The 12,744-nt window shown below is 44.4% G+C and overlaps 1 protein-coding gene across 2 annotated transcripts in view; it reads left to right on the top strand.

Annotated features, from left to right (window-relative positions):
• Positions 1-856: 856 nt before the first annotated feature.
• The window catches only part of LOC134936063 (zinc finger protein 84-like), a 33,615-nt gene continuing 21,727 nt past the window's right edge, over positions 857-12,744 (top strand). Inside the window, exon 1 of one of the 2 annotated variants that reach the window (XM_063930972.1) lies at positions 857-1,008. The gene's annotated coding sequence lies outside the window, so the exon portion shown is untranslated. Of the gene's footprint in view, positions 1,058-12,744 lie in introns of both variants that reach the window. The other variant, XM_063930973.1, reaches the window with a different exon arrangement.

The raw sequence follows: 12,744 nt of genomic DNA, 5'->3' as shown, positions 1-12,744 counted from the left end.
GGTCTTTATACTTCATGACATAGATCAGTTCTCTACATTCAGCTTACTGGATACAGAGTAATGTAACTTTACATTCAGAACAGAGAAATGTCATTTATTTTGGGCTACACTGGTAACCAGGATAAAGAATTACAGTTACACATCTAAGCAGGAATTTCTAAAGTGGCCTCAGACTCAGTAAAGGAACTTTCACACTCTCATATATTTGGAATATAACAGAACATTGTTGTTTATCATCTTTATGGGCCACAACTTGCGCAACTCAGGTTTTTTCAGAGTACCCGGGTCACTTATTCAGCGCGGTTATCACCAAATTTTGTATTGTGTATTGTGTATTAGTATATGAATAAGGTGTGTCAAATAATATTACAAATATAATACCAACTGTTGTTGCTGGAGGTTAATTAGAAGAGCTGGAAAGAAGAACGGGTATATGGGTAATATATGATTTATATATATATATATATATATATATATATATATTTATATATATATTTATATGTACATATATGTATATATAACAAAACCCACATACAAAGTACAGGTAGAAGTCAGGCAGCCTGTTAGAGCAATAGCTTGGGTGGAGGCACATTATTAGAATTAGTAACCTTATAAGGGAGGGTTACACTGTCGACCAGTGACTATCGACCTATAGTGGTTGACCCAAACATTGTCGACCTAGACACTGTGGATCCTATGATCCACACCCTTGCATTATCCTGCTTTACTATGGGGCTGTCACCACTTCAGGAGCTGAAGGAGTTAATGCAATCAGGAAGTGAGAGAGAGGCTCTGTGTGAGCTCAGAGTGGAGGACATGGATTAGGGGAAGGAGGGGGGAGGAGAAGTTTCCTGTGTGTGTGGAGAGAGGAGCAGGAGTGAGGACTCTGGTGCTGGGCTTGTTTTTCACTCATCAGCTGCTTGTTTTTTATTTTAGAGTTGGCAACATTGGACACAACACATTTCAGTGTAGGAGGCGGGAGAGGAGGTGACGGTGACCGGCAGTGAGGTGAGCGATGTTCCTGGTGTATGAGAGACGTCTGCGGGCACCATATATGGTATGTGTGACCAGCTCCCCACACTTGGGACCTAGGCCCTAATTCAGACCTGATCGCAAAAGCAAAATCTCTCTCTAATGGGCAAAACCATGTGCACTGCAGGTGGGGCAGATGTAACATGTGCAGAGAGAGTTAGATTTGGATGGGTTATACTGTTTCTGTGCAGGGTAAATACTGGCTGCTTTATTTTTACACTGGAATTTAGATTTCAGTTTGAACACACCCCACCCAAATCTAACTCTCTCTGCACATGTTTCATCTGCCCCACCTGCACTGCAGATGATTTTGCCCATTACAGAAATATTTTGCTGTTGCAATCAGGTCTGAATTAAGCCCCTTATGCAGTAAGGATTTCTATTTCTGATATAAAGCAGTTTCTGCGATCAAATAGTTGCCGCCCAGAAATTCAGAAATAACGCCCATTGCAGAAACTGTGAATGCATCGCAATATGCAGCTGATCGCAGAACCATGCGCAATTACCGGAACATGGAAGATTTTTCCTATCTGCGCCAGGTAAGGTCGGCTACAATTCTTGTGACACAAGAGGCTGGAAGTGGTCATCGCTGATGTCAGAGGCCCTCCTTAAAAACGCCTGGGCATGCCTGCGTTTTCTCACACACACACAGAAAATGGCAGGTTTCCACCCAGAAACGCCGGCTCCTGTCAGTCAAACAGCGTCTGCATGTGATCACGATGTGTACGCATTTTCTGTCGCTATTATTACTCTGGGATCAGTACTAAATCCCGCCGGTCGGTATCCCGTCGGTCGAAATACCGACGCCGGAATCCTGACCACACAATCCCGTGCTCGCCACGCTGCGGGCACGGTGCCTCGCTACGCTCGGCACACTATTATATTCTCCCTCTGTGGGTGTCGTGGACTCCCACGGAGGGAGAATATGTCGGGATTGCGGCGGTCGGGATTGCGGCGTCGGTATTTCGACCGCCGGGATTCCGACCGGCGGCATCTTGACCGCATCCCATTACTCGCACGTGCACAATGCAAACACTGCTCATGCGCAGCCGATCCATAATAAGCCGAATTGTGATTTGATAATTTTGCAATCCTTACTGAATAAGGTCCTTGGATGGAAGGTGGGCGAGCGGCGGATGGGGGATGGGGATGACCCTGCGGTGTAATACACAGCGCTCATTATATTTATACATGTAGCATCATATACCGGCATATATATTGTGTATATTATATATACAGATGTAGCCATGCTCATCATTGTGTATCGTGGCAGCGATGTTGTGACAAGTGTGCCCACTGCGTACGCATGCACACACCATGTTACCCTATGGAGCTAACACCCGCTGCAATCAGTATCACAGCGGCGCGGTCACACTATGCAGCAATGCGTGGGCATGTGTGAATGCATCACGGTATAGATGAGTGTGGCTACATCTGTAGTATAGGTGTATATAGGGAGAGAAAGCTATATCTGTATCCTATCATGTGTATAACCTAGTACAGTATCCCTGCTGTATAATAACACTGCACATTATACATATACAGTATATATAGAGATAGATATTATTGGTATATAGTCCCTAGTGTATCATGTATATAACCTAGGACAGAGTCCCTGCTGTATAATAACACTGTGCACATTATACATATACAGTATATATAGAGAGAGATGTTATTGGTATATAGTCCCTAGTGTATCATGTGTATAACCTAGGGCAGCATCCCTGCTGTATAATAACACTGCACATTATACATATACAGTATATATAGAGATAGATGTTATTGGTATATAGTCCCTAGTGTATCATGTATATAACCTAGGACAGAGTCCCTGCTGTATAATAACACTGCACATTATACATATACAGTATATATAGAGATAGATGTTATTGGTATATATTCCCTAGTGTATCATGTGTATAACCTAGGACAGAGTCCCTGCTGTATAATAACACTGCACATTATACATATACAGTATATATAGAGAGAGATGTTATTGTTATATAGTCTCTAGTGTATCATGTGTATAACCTAGGACAGAGTCCCTGCTGTATAATAACACTGCACATTATACATATAGAGTATATATAGAGAGAGATGTTATTGGTATATATTCCCTAGTGTATCATGTGTATAACCTAGGACAGCGTCCCTGCTGTATAATAACACTGCACATTATACATATACAGTATATATATAGTTAGATGTTATTGGTATATAGTCCCTAGTGTATCATGTGTATAACCTAGGACAGAGTCCCTGCTGTATAATAACACTGCACATTATACATATACAGTATATATAGAGAGAGATGTTATTGGTATATAGTCCCTAGTGTATCATGTATATAACCTAGGACAGTAACCCTGCTGTATAATAACACTGCACATTATATATATATATATATACACACAGTATATATAGAGATAGATGTTATTGGTATATAGTCCCTAGTGTATCATGTGTATAACCTAGGGCAGAGTCCCTGCTGTATTAATAACACTGCACATTATACATATACAGTATATATAGCGATAGGTGTTATTGGTATATAGTCCCTAGTAGATCATGTGTATAACCTAGGACAGTAACCCTGCTGTATAATAACACTGCACATTATACATATACAGAATATATAGAGAGAGATGTTATTGGTATAGTCCCTAGTGTATCATGTGTATAACCTAGGACAGCGTCCCTGCTGTATAATAACACTGCACATTATACATATACAGTATATAAATAGATAGATGTTATTGTTATATAGTCCCTAGTGTATCATGTGTATAACCTAGGGCAGAGTCCCTGCTGTATAATAACACTGCACATTATACATATACAGTATATATAGAGATAGATGTTATTGGTATATAGACCCTAGCGTATCATGTGTATAACCTAGGACAGAGTCCCTGCTGTATAATAACACTGCACATTATACATATACAGTGTATATATAGAGATAGATGTTATTGGTATATAGTCCCATGTGCATCATGTGTATAACCTAGGGCAGTATCCCTGCTGTACAATAACACTGCACATTATACATATACAGTATATATAGAGATAGATGTTATTGGTATATAGTCCCTAGTGCATCATGTGTATAATATAGGACAGAGTCTCTGCTGTATAATAAGACTGCACATTATACATATACAGTATATATAGAGATAGATGTTATCGGTATATAGGGCCTAATTCTGAGATGATTGTAGCAACAAATTTGTTAGCAGTTGGGCAAAACCATGTGCACTGCAGGGGAGGCAGATATAACATGTGCAGAGAGAGTTAGATTTGGGTGCGGTGTATTCAAACTGAAATCTAAATTGCAGTGTAAAAATAAAGCAGCCAGTATTTACCCTGCACATAAACAAAATAACCCACCCAAATCTAACTCTCTCTGCAAATGTTATATCTGCCCCCCCTGCAGTGCACATGGTTTTGCACAACTGCTAAAAAATTTCCTCGTGTGATCATCCTGGAATTACCCCCATGTGTATAACCTAGGGTAGTGTCCCTGCTGTATAATAACACTGCACATTATACATATACAGTATATATAGAGATAGATGTTATTGGTATATAGTCCCTAGTGTATCATGTATATAACCTAGGACAGAGTCCCTGCTGTATAATAACACTGCACATTATACATATACAGTATACTGTATATAGAGATAGATGTTATTGGTATATAGTCCCTAGTGTATCATGTGTATAACCTAGGACAGAGTCCCTGCTGTATAATAACACTGCACATTATACATATACAGTATATATAGAGATAGATGTTATTGGTATATAGTCCCCAGTGTATCATGTATATAACCTAGGACAGAGTCCCTGCTGTATAATAACACTGCACATTATACATATACAGTATACTGTATATAGAGATAGATGTTATTGGTATATAGTCCCTAGCGTATCATGTATATAACCTAGGACAGAGTCCCTGCTGTATAATAACACTGCACATTATACATATACAGTATATATAGAGAGAGATGTTATTGGTATATAGTCCAGCAAGCTGTACTGAGTCTGCTAATTATCATATAGGAATATCATGAATGCCTAGCCATAGGTATGTCTAGTGTATTAAATATTAGCAGATTTATTCAAGTTTTATTTGTAGTTATTTGGGGAATGTGTAATGGTTTCATCCCTACACATCATTTATTTGTTTAAGATTTATTGCTCCAAATGGGTGATGGGGTAGGGGAGGGTCCAATCAATCAATGTGCTTACATACACATGTTTGGGCTTTATATTAGTGTGTAGTTTAACTGAATTAGCGTAGCTGAATCATTGTGTGGTGAAAGATATATCCAAGGGAGAAAATTTCTAAGGGATTCGTCTGGGACTTATACTGGACTTTAACTGGACGGAAACTGCATGGAAACTCCAAACAAAATCAAATACATCATCACAATCCACCAAAACTTGGACTGCAGCTACAAATGTATGTACACACCTATTATTCTCCAAACCTCACTTACCCGGAAACTATACATTCACTTTCTGCAAAAAAAACTGCAATACAACTTTTACTCTGACCCTGCAAATACCTGGAAAACAAATGTTTTATTGAGAAGCATATTTGATGAAGTAACACTGACTTGTGGTTTGCCAACACTGTGTAATTTTCCAACTAACATCAACAAATATTTGATTTACTGGTAATCTGTAGATATTAACATCATTTTAAATACTTGCAAATCATATTTCATTCTGCAAACCTCACTGCTCTCTCATACAGCCACCCCCATTACTCATTGTCCTTCTAATCCTTTATTCTGTCCCTGTTACCACCTCTATCCCTCTCTCCCAGTCTCCTACATCTCATCCTCTCTCCTCTCCTCTGTCTTCCTCCCTACCCCTCTTCTGTTTCCCTATTGCAATTCACTTCTGCCCCTTCACACCATTATACCCCACCACTCAACCCTGCTCTCTCCCTCCTCTGCCTGTCTCCTCACCTCTCCTCCACCAGTATCAAACTGCACTCCCTCCCTGTCTCACGCAGGGAGTCTCCCTTCCTAGCCAAGGCCCCAGCACCATCATCACACCCTCTTTATCCTCTCCTTCCAAATTACTCCTACCTCAACGCTACAGCAATCCTGATAATCTCATTCACATCTCTCCCACAAACTCATACCCCCTATCTTGTGCACTCTGGAATGCCAGATCTATTTGCAACAAACGACCCCCACTCGTGACCTTTTCATTTCCAACTCCCTGCACCTCCTGGCCATTACAGAAACCTGGATTACTCCTCATGATACCACTTCTCTTGCTGCTCTCTCTGCTGGGGGCCTCACATTCTCACACACACCCCGACCCGGGGGTCGCCATGGGGGTGGTGTTGGGATCCTTTTACCCTCAAGCTACACATACCAACTTATACCTCCAGAACCTTCTCTTACATTCTCTACATTTGAGGTCCATGCAATACGCCTCTACCAACCTACTAATCTTCGAGTTGCTGTAATTTACCGTCCACCTGGCATTTCCTCCAAATTCCTCGACAACTTTGCTTCCTGGCTACCTCACTTCCTCTCTTCTGACATTCCCTCCATTATTCTAGGTGATTTCAACATCCCTATCGATAACCCCACAAAATCACCTGCCTCTAAACTCCTTAACCTCTCCTCTTCACTTGGTCTCTCCCAGTGGACCACCTCACCCTCCCATGTGAACGGGAGCTCACTGGATCTGGTTTTCACTCACCGCTGTGATATTTCTGAATTCTCCTATTCCCCTTTTCCCCTCTCTGACCACCACTTGCTCTCTTTCAACTTATCTATCTCTGCTTCTCCATCTCTCCCTCCTAAGGCTACCATCACGAAGCGTAACATTGAGGCTATTGACACCTCATTCCTATCCTCCCTGTTTGACTCCCTTCTCTCTCCTCTTCTCTCTCTCACATGCCCTGAACAAGCTGTTATGCACACCAGTGCCTGCAGGAATGTACTTGTGCTTGAACTGTTATGCACACCAGTGCCTGCAGGAATGTACTGGTGTCTGAACGGATAGGGATGCAAAACAAATGAACTCACAGACAGACTAGGGAATATGACATTACGTACACAGAAGGTGATAGGGTAACAAAATAAACACAAAGTGAACAGAGAAGCCCAGAGGCTAAGAAACTGGGTGTCTCCCCAGTATTAGTAATGCTCAGATGGAAAAAGCAAGATGTTGTGTTTTAATACGTAGAGAACCCAAAATGCTGTTGCTAAGGGCAACAGCAAAATCCTAAAGGGTTACCAACGGGTGTGGCAGTAAACTCCTTGGTCAGAGATGGAATGATAAACACAAGGAGAGTCTCCACAATCCTAATCCTCACTTGCAGTGCACAGGTTCAGTTTACTGCCACTAAACTGACACCTGAACACCTTGCACAGTGAGACAGGATTTATGCAGTTAAGTCTGAGAATACAGCCGCAAACTTGCTAAGTTCACAGAGTAGCAAAAGAACCCCAGCAAGTTAAACGACTGACTCCAGTCTTACTGCTAGGTCTGGAATGGCAGAGTGTAGTACCAAATCCCCAGGCCTATTTGCAGTAAGCAACAACAAATACAAAGCTACACAGTACTGGCTAACTTTCAGGAACTGACTAACCAACAAAGATTCAGCAGCATCTGCTTAACCTGAGAAGAGGCCTTATATAGCAGGTGCTGTCCACGCCCCACTCAGACCTCACAGACTGTGAGCACAAAAACCAGCACCGGATCCCCTGCCGTGCACAGAGCCTGTAACCACTGCACAGCAAAAGACCCGAACCGGAGTATCAGCTGCGCTCAGGTTACTCCGCTAGCACTTGTCTCCCGGTTGCCATGACGACGTGGCAGCACAGGGCAGGAGACCCTAACAGTACCCCCCCTCTGACGAGGGGTCAAAGAACCCCTACCACCGGGTTTATCGGGGAACTGCGAGAAGAAAGAGCGTATCAGTCTGGGGGCATGAAGATCACAACTGCGCACCCACGACCGCTCCTCCGGGCCATACCCCTTCCAGTGCACCAAAAATGACAGCTGACCCCGAACCATCTTGGAGTCAAGAATCCTTTCAACAACAAACTCCCTCTGGCCACGTATCAGAAGAGGGGAAGGTCTTCCACTGGAAGAAGGATTACTAATCGCCCGTTTTAAAAGGGAACAATGAAATGTTTTATTGATACCCAAAGAACGGGGCAGATCTAACTGAAATGCCACCGGATTGATAACCCTGGTGATCTTATAAGGGCCGATGAACCGGGGGCCTAACTTATGAGATGGCTGTCTCAACTTCAAATTCTTGGTAGACAACCAGACGAAGTCTCCTAATTTGAAGCTGCAGGTTCTTTTCCGCTTATCAAAAACCCTTTTGGTCACTAATGACACAGACACAAGGGCTTTCTTCACTTTCCTCCAAATACCTCTAAGGACCGAAACCACAGAGGAACCACCAGGCGTGGAGTCCAGGGGGTCAAAAGAATTGGCCTTAGGATGATGCCCATACACACAAAGGAAGGGAGAGATCCCTGTAGCAGAGTGAGCCGCGTTGTTATAGGCAAACTCCGCCATGGACAGATGAGCAACCCAGTCAGTCTGACACTTGGAGACATAACACCTGAGGAACTGCTCCAAGGACTGGTTCACCCTTTCAGTCTGCCCATTAGACTGCGGATGGTAGCCTGACGACAAGCTGACAGAAATCTGGAGATCGGAACAAAATGCCCTCCAGAATTTGGCCACAAACTGGGATCCGCGGTCAGAGACCACATCAAGTGGCAGCCCAACCAGTGGAACGAAGTGCGCCATCTTTGAAAACCTGTCAACGACAACCCAGATGGCTGTCATCCCCGAGGATTTGGGTAAGTCCACCACAAAATCCATTGAAATGTGGGTCCATGGCTTAGATGGGATAGAGAGTGGATGTAATGGGCCAACAGGAACCCCTCTAGGAGTCTTATTTTGGGCACAGATGTCACATGCCCGAACCCACTGATCCACATCCTTAGCCACCGAGGGCCACCACAACGCCCTAGATAGCAACTCCCGAGTTCTGGCAATACCCGGGTGACCTGCCGACTTCTTGCCATGGAATTCCAGGAACACTCGCTGGAACACTCCAGGAACACCTAGGAGGCACAAACAAAAGACCTACCGGAAGGTCTGGAGGAGCCTATTCCTGTGCTCTAAGGACCAATGATAAGAGGTCCTGGGTAATGCCCACTTTAATACATGATGGGGACACAATGGGCAACGGCTCCTCGGTGGTCTCCTGGATTGGAGCAAAACTCAGCGAGAGCGCATCAGCCTTGATGTTTTTTGACCCAGGGCGATATGTTATCAAAAAATTAAAGCGAGCAAAAAACAAAGCCCATCGTGTCTGCCTGGCATTGAGACGCTTCGCTGACTCTAAATATGCCAGATTCTTATGGTCGGTGAGAATTGAGACCACAAACTTAGCCCCCTCAAGCCAGTGTCTCCACTCCTCGAGTGCATCCTTAATAGCCAACAATTCCCGGTTACCCACGTCATAATTCATCTCGGCAGGCGAAAATTTACGGGAAAAGTAAGCACAGGGATGAAGGCGATTATCAGACACTCCCATCTGAGAGAGCACTGCCCCAATACCCATCTCAGAGGCATCCACCTCCACCACAAAAGGACGCTCTGGATCTGGGTGTCGCAGCACCTTGGCCGATACAAATGCCCTTTTGAGACGGGCAAAAGCCGCTTTAGCCTCACAAGACCAGTGAGCAACATCCGCCCCTTTCTTAGTGAGTGCCACCAAGGGCGCCACTATAGACGAAAATCCAGCGATAAATCGTCTATAAAAATTTGCAAAGCCCAGGAAACGCTGAAGCGCCTTCAAACTAGTGGGCTGCACCCAATCCAGGACTGCCTGTACCTTGGAACCCTCCATTTGGAAACCTTCTGGGGAGATAATATATCCTAGAAATGCGATTTGCTGAACTTCAAATTCGCACTTCTCCAGCTTCGCCCCAAGCCGGTGGTCTCTGAGTTTCTGGAGGACTAAGCATACATGCTTCCGATGTTCCTCCAGGGAATGGGAGAAGATTAGGATGTCATCTAAGTATACAACTAAGAATCTATCCAAATATTCCCTGATTACATAATTCATGAAATCCTGGAAGACTGCCGGGGCATTACAGAGCCCAAAAGGCATCACCAAATATTCATAATGCCCTGAGTGGGTATTAAAGGCAGTCTTCCATTCATCCCCCTCTCTTATTCGGATTAGATTGTATGCACCACGTAGGTCAATCTTAGAAAAAATGGTGGCAGTACGAAGCTGGTCAAACAAGACCGAAATGAGAGGCAGTGGGTATGAGTTTTTAATCGTGATACAGTTCAATTCCCTGAAGTCGATGCAGGGTCGCAACGAACCGTCCTTTTTACCCACGAAGAAGAACCCCGACCCAACTGGAGACTGTGAAGGTCTGATAAATCCCTTAGCCAAGTTCTCCTGAATGTACTCTGCCATAGCCTGAGTCTCAGGACGTGACAGGGAGTACAACCTGCTCTTGGGAAGCTTAGCATTTGGCAACAAATCAATGGCACAGTCATAGGGGCGATGGGGAGGTAGTACCTCTGCAACTTTTTTGGAGAACGCGTATGCAAAATCTGCATAACACCCTGGCAATCCTGGCAAACTTAGCTGCGAGAGCCTGACTGGAAGGCTCAAGCAACTCCTGAAACAATCAGTACCCCAACTAAGAATCTCCCCAGAGACCCAGTCAAATTGAGGATTGTGGGCCCTTAACCAGGGTAACCCCAACACCAATGGGGCAAAAGTACAGACAGTCACATAAAAGGACAATTTTTCAGAGTGTGTGGCTCCAATAAACAAAGAAATCTGGCTAGTGCAAGAGGTAATTTTACCTTGGGATAATGGTTCCCCGTTTAACCCACAAATCTCAATTTCCGATGCCAAGGGTACTAAGGGAACAGAGTGTTTCAGGGCGAATTGGCGGTCCATAAAAACCCCGTCGGCCCCACTGTCCACAAAGGCCTCAGTCTTGACAGTTTGACCGAGGATCTTCAAGGTCACCGGAATGATAAAAGTCTTCTTGGGAAATTCTGACTTCTGGCCTGACAGGATATTTCCCATCACCCTCAGGCCCTGAAGTTTTCTGGCTTTTCTGGGCATGATACTACCACATGACCTTTATTCCCACAGTACAAACGCAACCCCTGCTGTCTCCTCCGCGTCTTCTCACGCGAGGAGAGGCGGGTAGCCCCAATCTGCATAGGCTCCTCGGAAAATTCCTCAGAGTCTGAGGTTCCCTTGGGAAAGAAGGAAACCTTGGTCTCCCTTTCAAGCCTACGCTCTCTCAGCCGTCTATCCACCCGGATGGATAACTGCATGAGCTGATCCAAGCTATCAGGCAAGGGATATTGTACCAGTTGGTCTTTTATCTGGTTAGAAAGACCTCTTCGGTACTGGTGTCTCAGGGCTGGGTCATTCCACTGGGTATCATGGGCCAACCTCCGAAACTCCGTACAGTAAACCTCAACTGGCCTTCGCCCTTGCTTAAGGATCGAAATCTGAACCTCGGCTGAGGCCGTCTTGTCAGGGTCATCATACAACATGCCCAGTGCCGTAAAAAAAGCATCAACACTTTTAAGCGACGGACAGTCAGGCTGCAACCCATATGCCCAGACCTGTGGGTCTCCTTGTAGCAAGGAAATCACTATGCCCACCCGCTGAATCTCCGACCCAGAAGACTGAGGCCTAAGCCGGAAGTATAGCTTGCAGCTCTCCTTGAAACAAAAGAACTGCGAGCGATCTCCAGAAAAACGATCCGGGAGATTTACTTTCGGCTCCTTAACCCCTGAAGGTGCTGCTGCGGGAGCTCCGCCAGCGGCCTGGGAGGTGTGCATTTTAATGGACAAATCATTAAATTGTCGAGTCAGGACCTGCACCTGATCGACCACCTGTTGCAACGTATTTTGAGGGGTATGCTCCATATTATCGTAAAATTTCAACAGGAGTATTAGGCTGCTGAATATGTTATGCACACCAGTGCCTGCAGGAATGTACTGGTGTTTGAACTGTTATGCACACCAGTGCCTGCAGGAATGTACTGGTGTCTGAACGGATAGGGATGCAAAACAAATGAACTCACAGACAGACTAGGGAATATGACATTACGTACACAGAAGGTGATAGGGTAACAAAATAAACACAAAGTGAACAGAGAAGCCCAGAGGCTAAGAAACTGGGTGTCTCCCTAGTATTAGTAATGCTCAGATGGAAAAAGCAAGATGTTGTGTTTTAATACGTAGAGAACCCAAAATGCTGTTGCTAAGGGCAACAGCAAAATCCTAAAGGGTTACCAACGGGTGTGGCAGTAAACTCCTTGGTCAGAGATGGAATGATAGACACAAGAAGAGTCTCCACAATCCTAATCCTCACTTGCAGTGCACAGGTTCAGCTTACTGCCACTAAACTGACACCTGAACACCTTGCACAGTGAGACAGGATTTATGCAGTTAAGTCTGAGAATACAGCCACAAACTTGCTAAGTTCACAGAGTAGCAAAAGAACCCCAGCAAGTTAAACGACTGACTCCAGTCTTACTGCTAGGTCTGGATTGGCAAAGTGTAGTACCAAATCCCCAGGCCTATTTGCAGTAAGCAACAACAAATACAAAGCTACACAGTACTGGCTAACTTTCAGGAACTGAC

The sequence above is a fragment of the Pseudophryne corroboree genome, chromosome 6, assembly GCF_028390025.1.
Source record: "Pseudophryne corroboree isolate aPseCor3 chromosome 6, aPseCor3.hap2, whole genome shotgun sequence".
In the NCBI taxonomy this organism is placed as follows: domain Eukaryota; kingdom Metazoa; phylum Chordata; class Amphibia; order Anura; family Myobatrachidae; genus Pseudophryne; species Pseudophryne corroboree.
The sequence above is the reverse complement of the archived record's forward strand: the minus strand, read 5'-3'. Positions and strand labels throughout refer to the sequence as shown.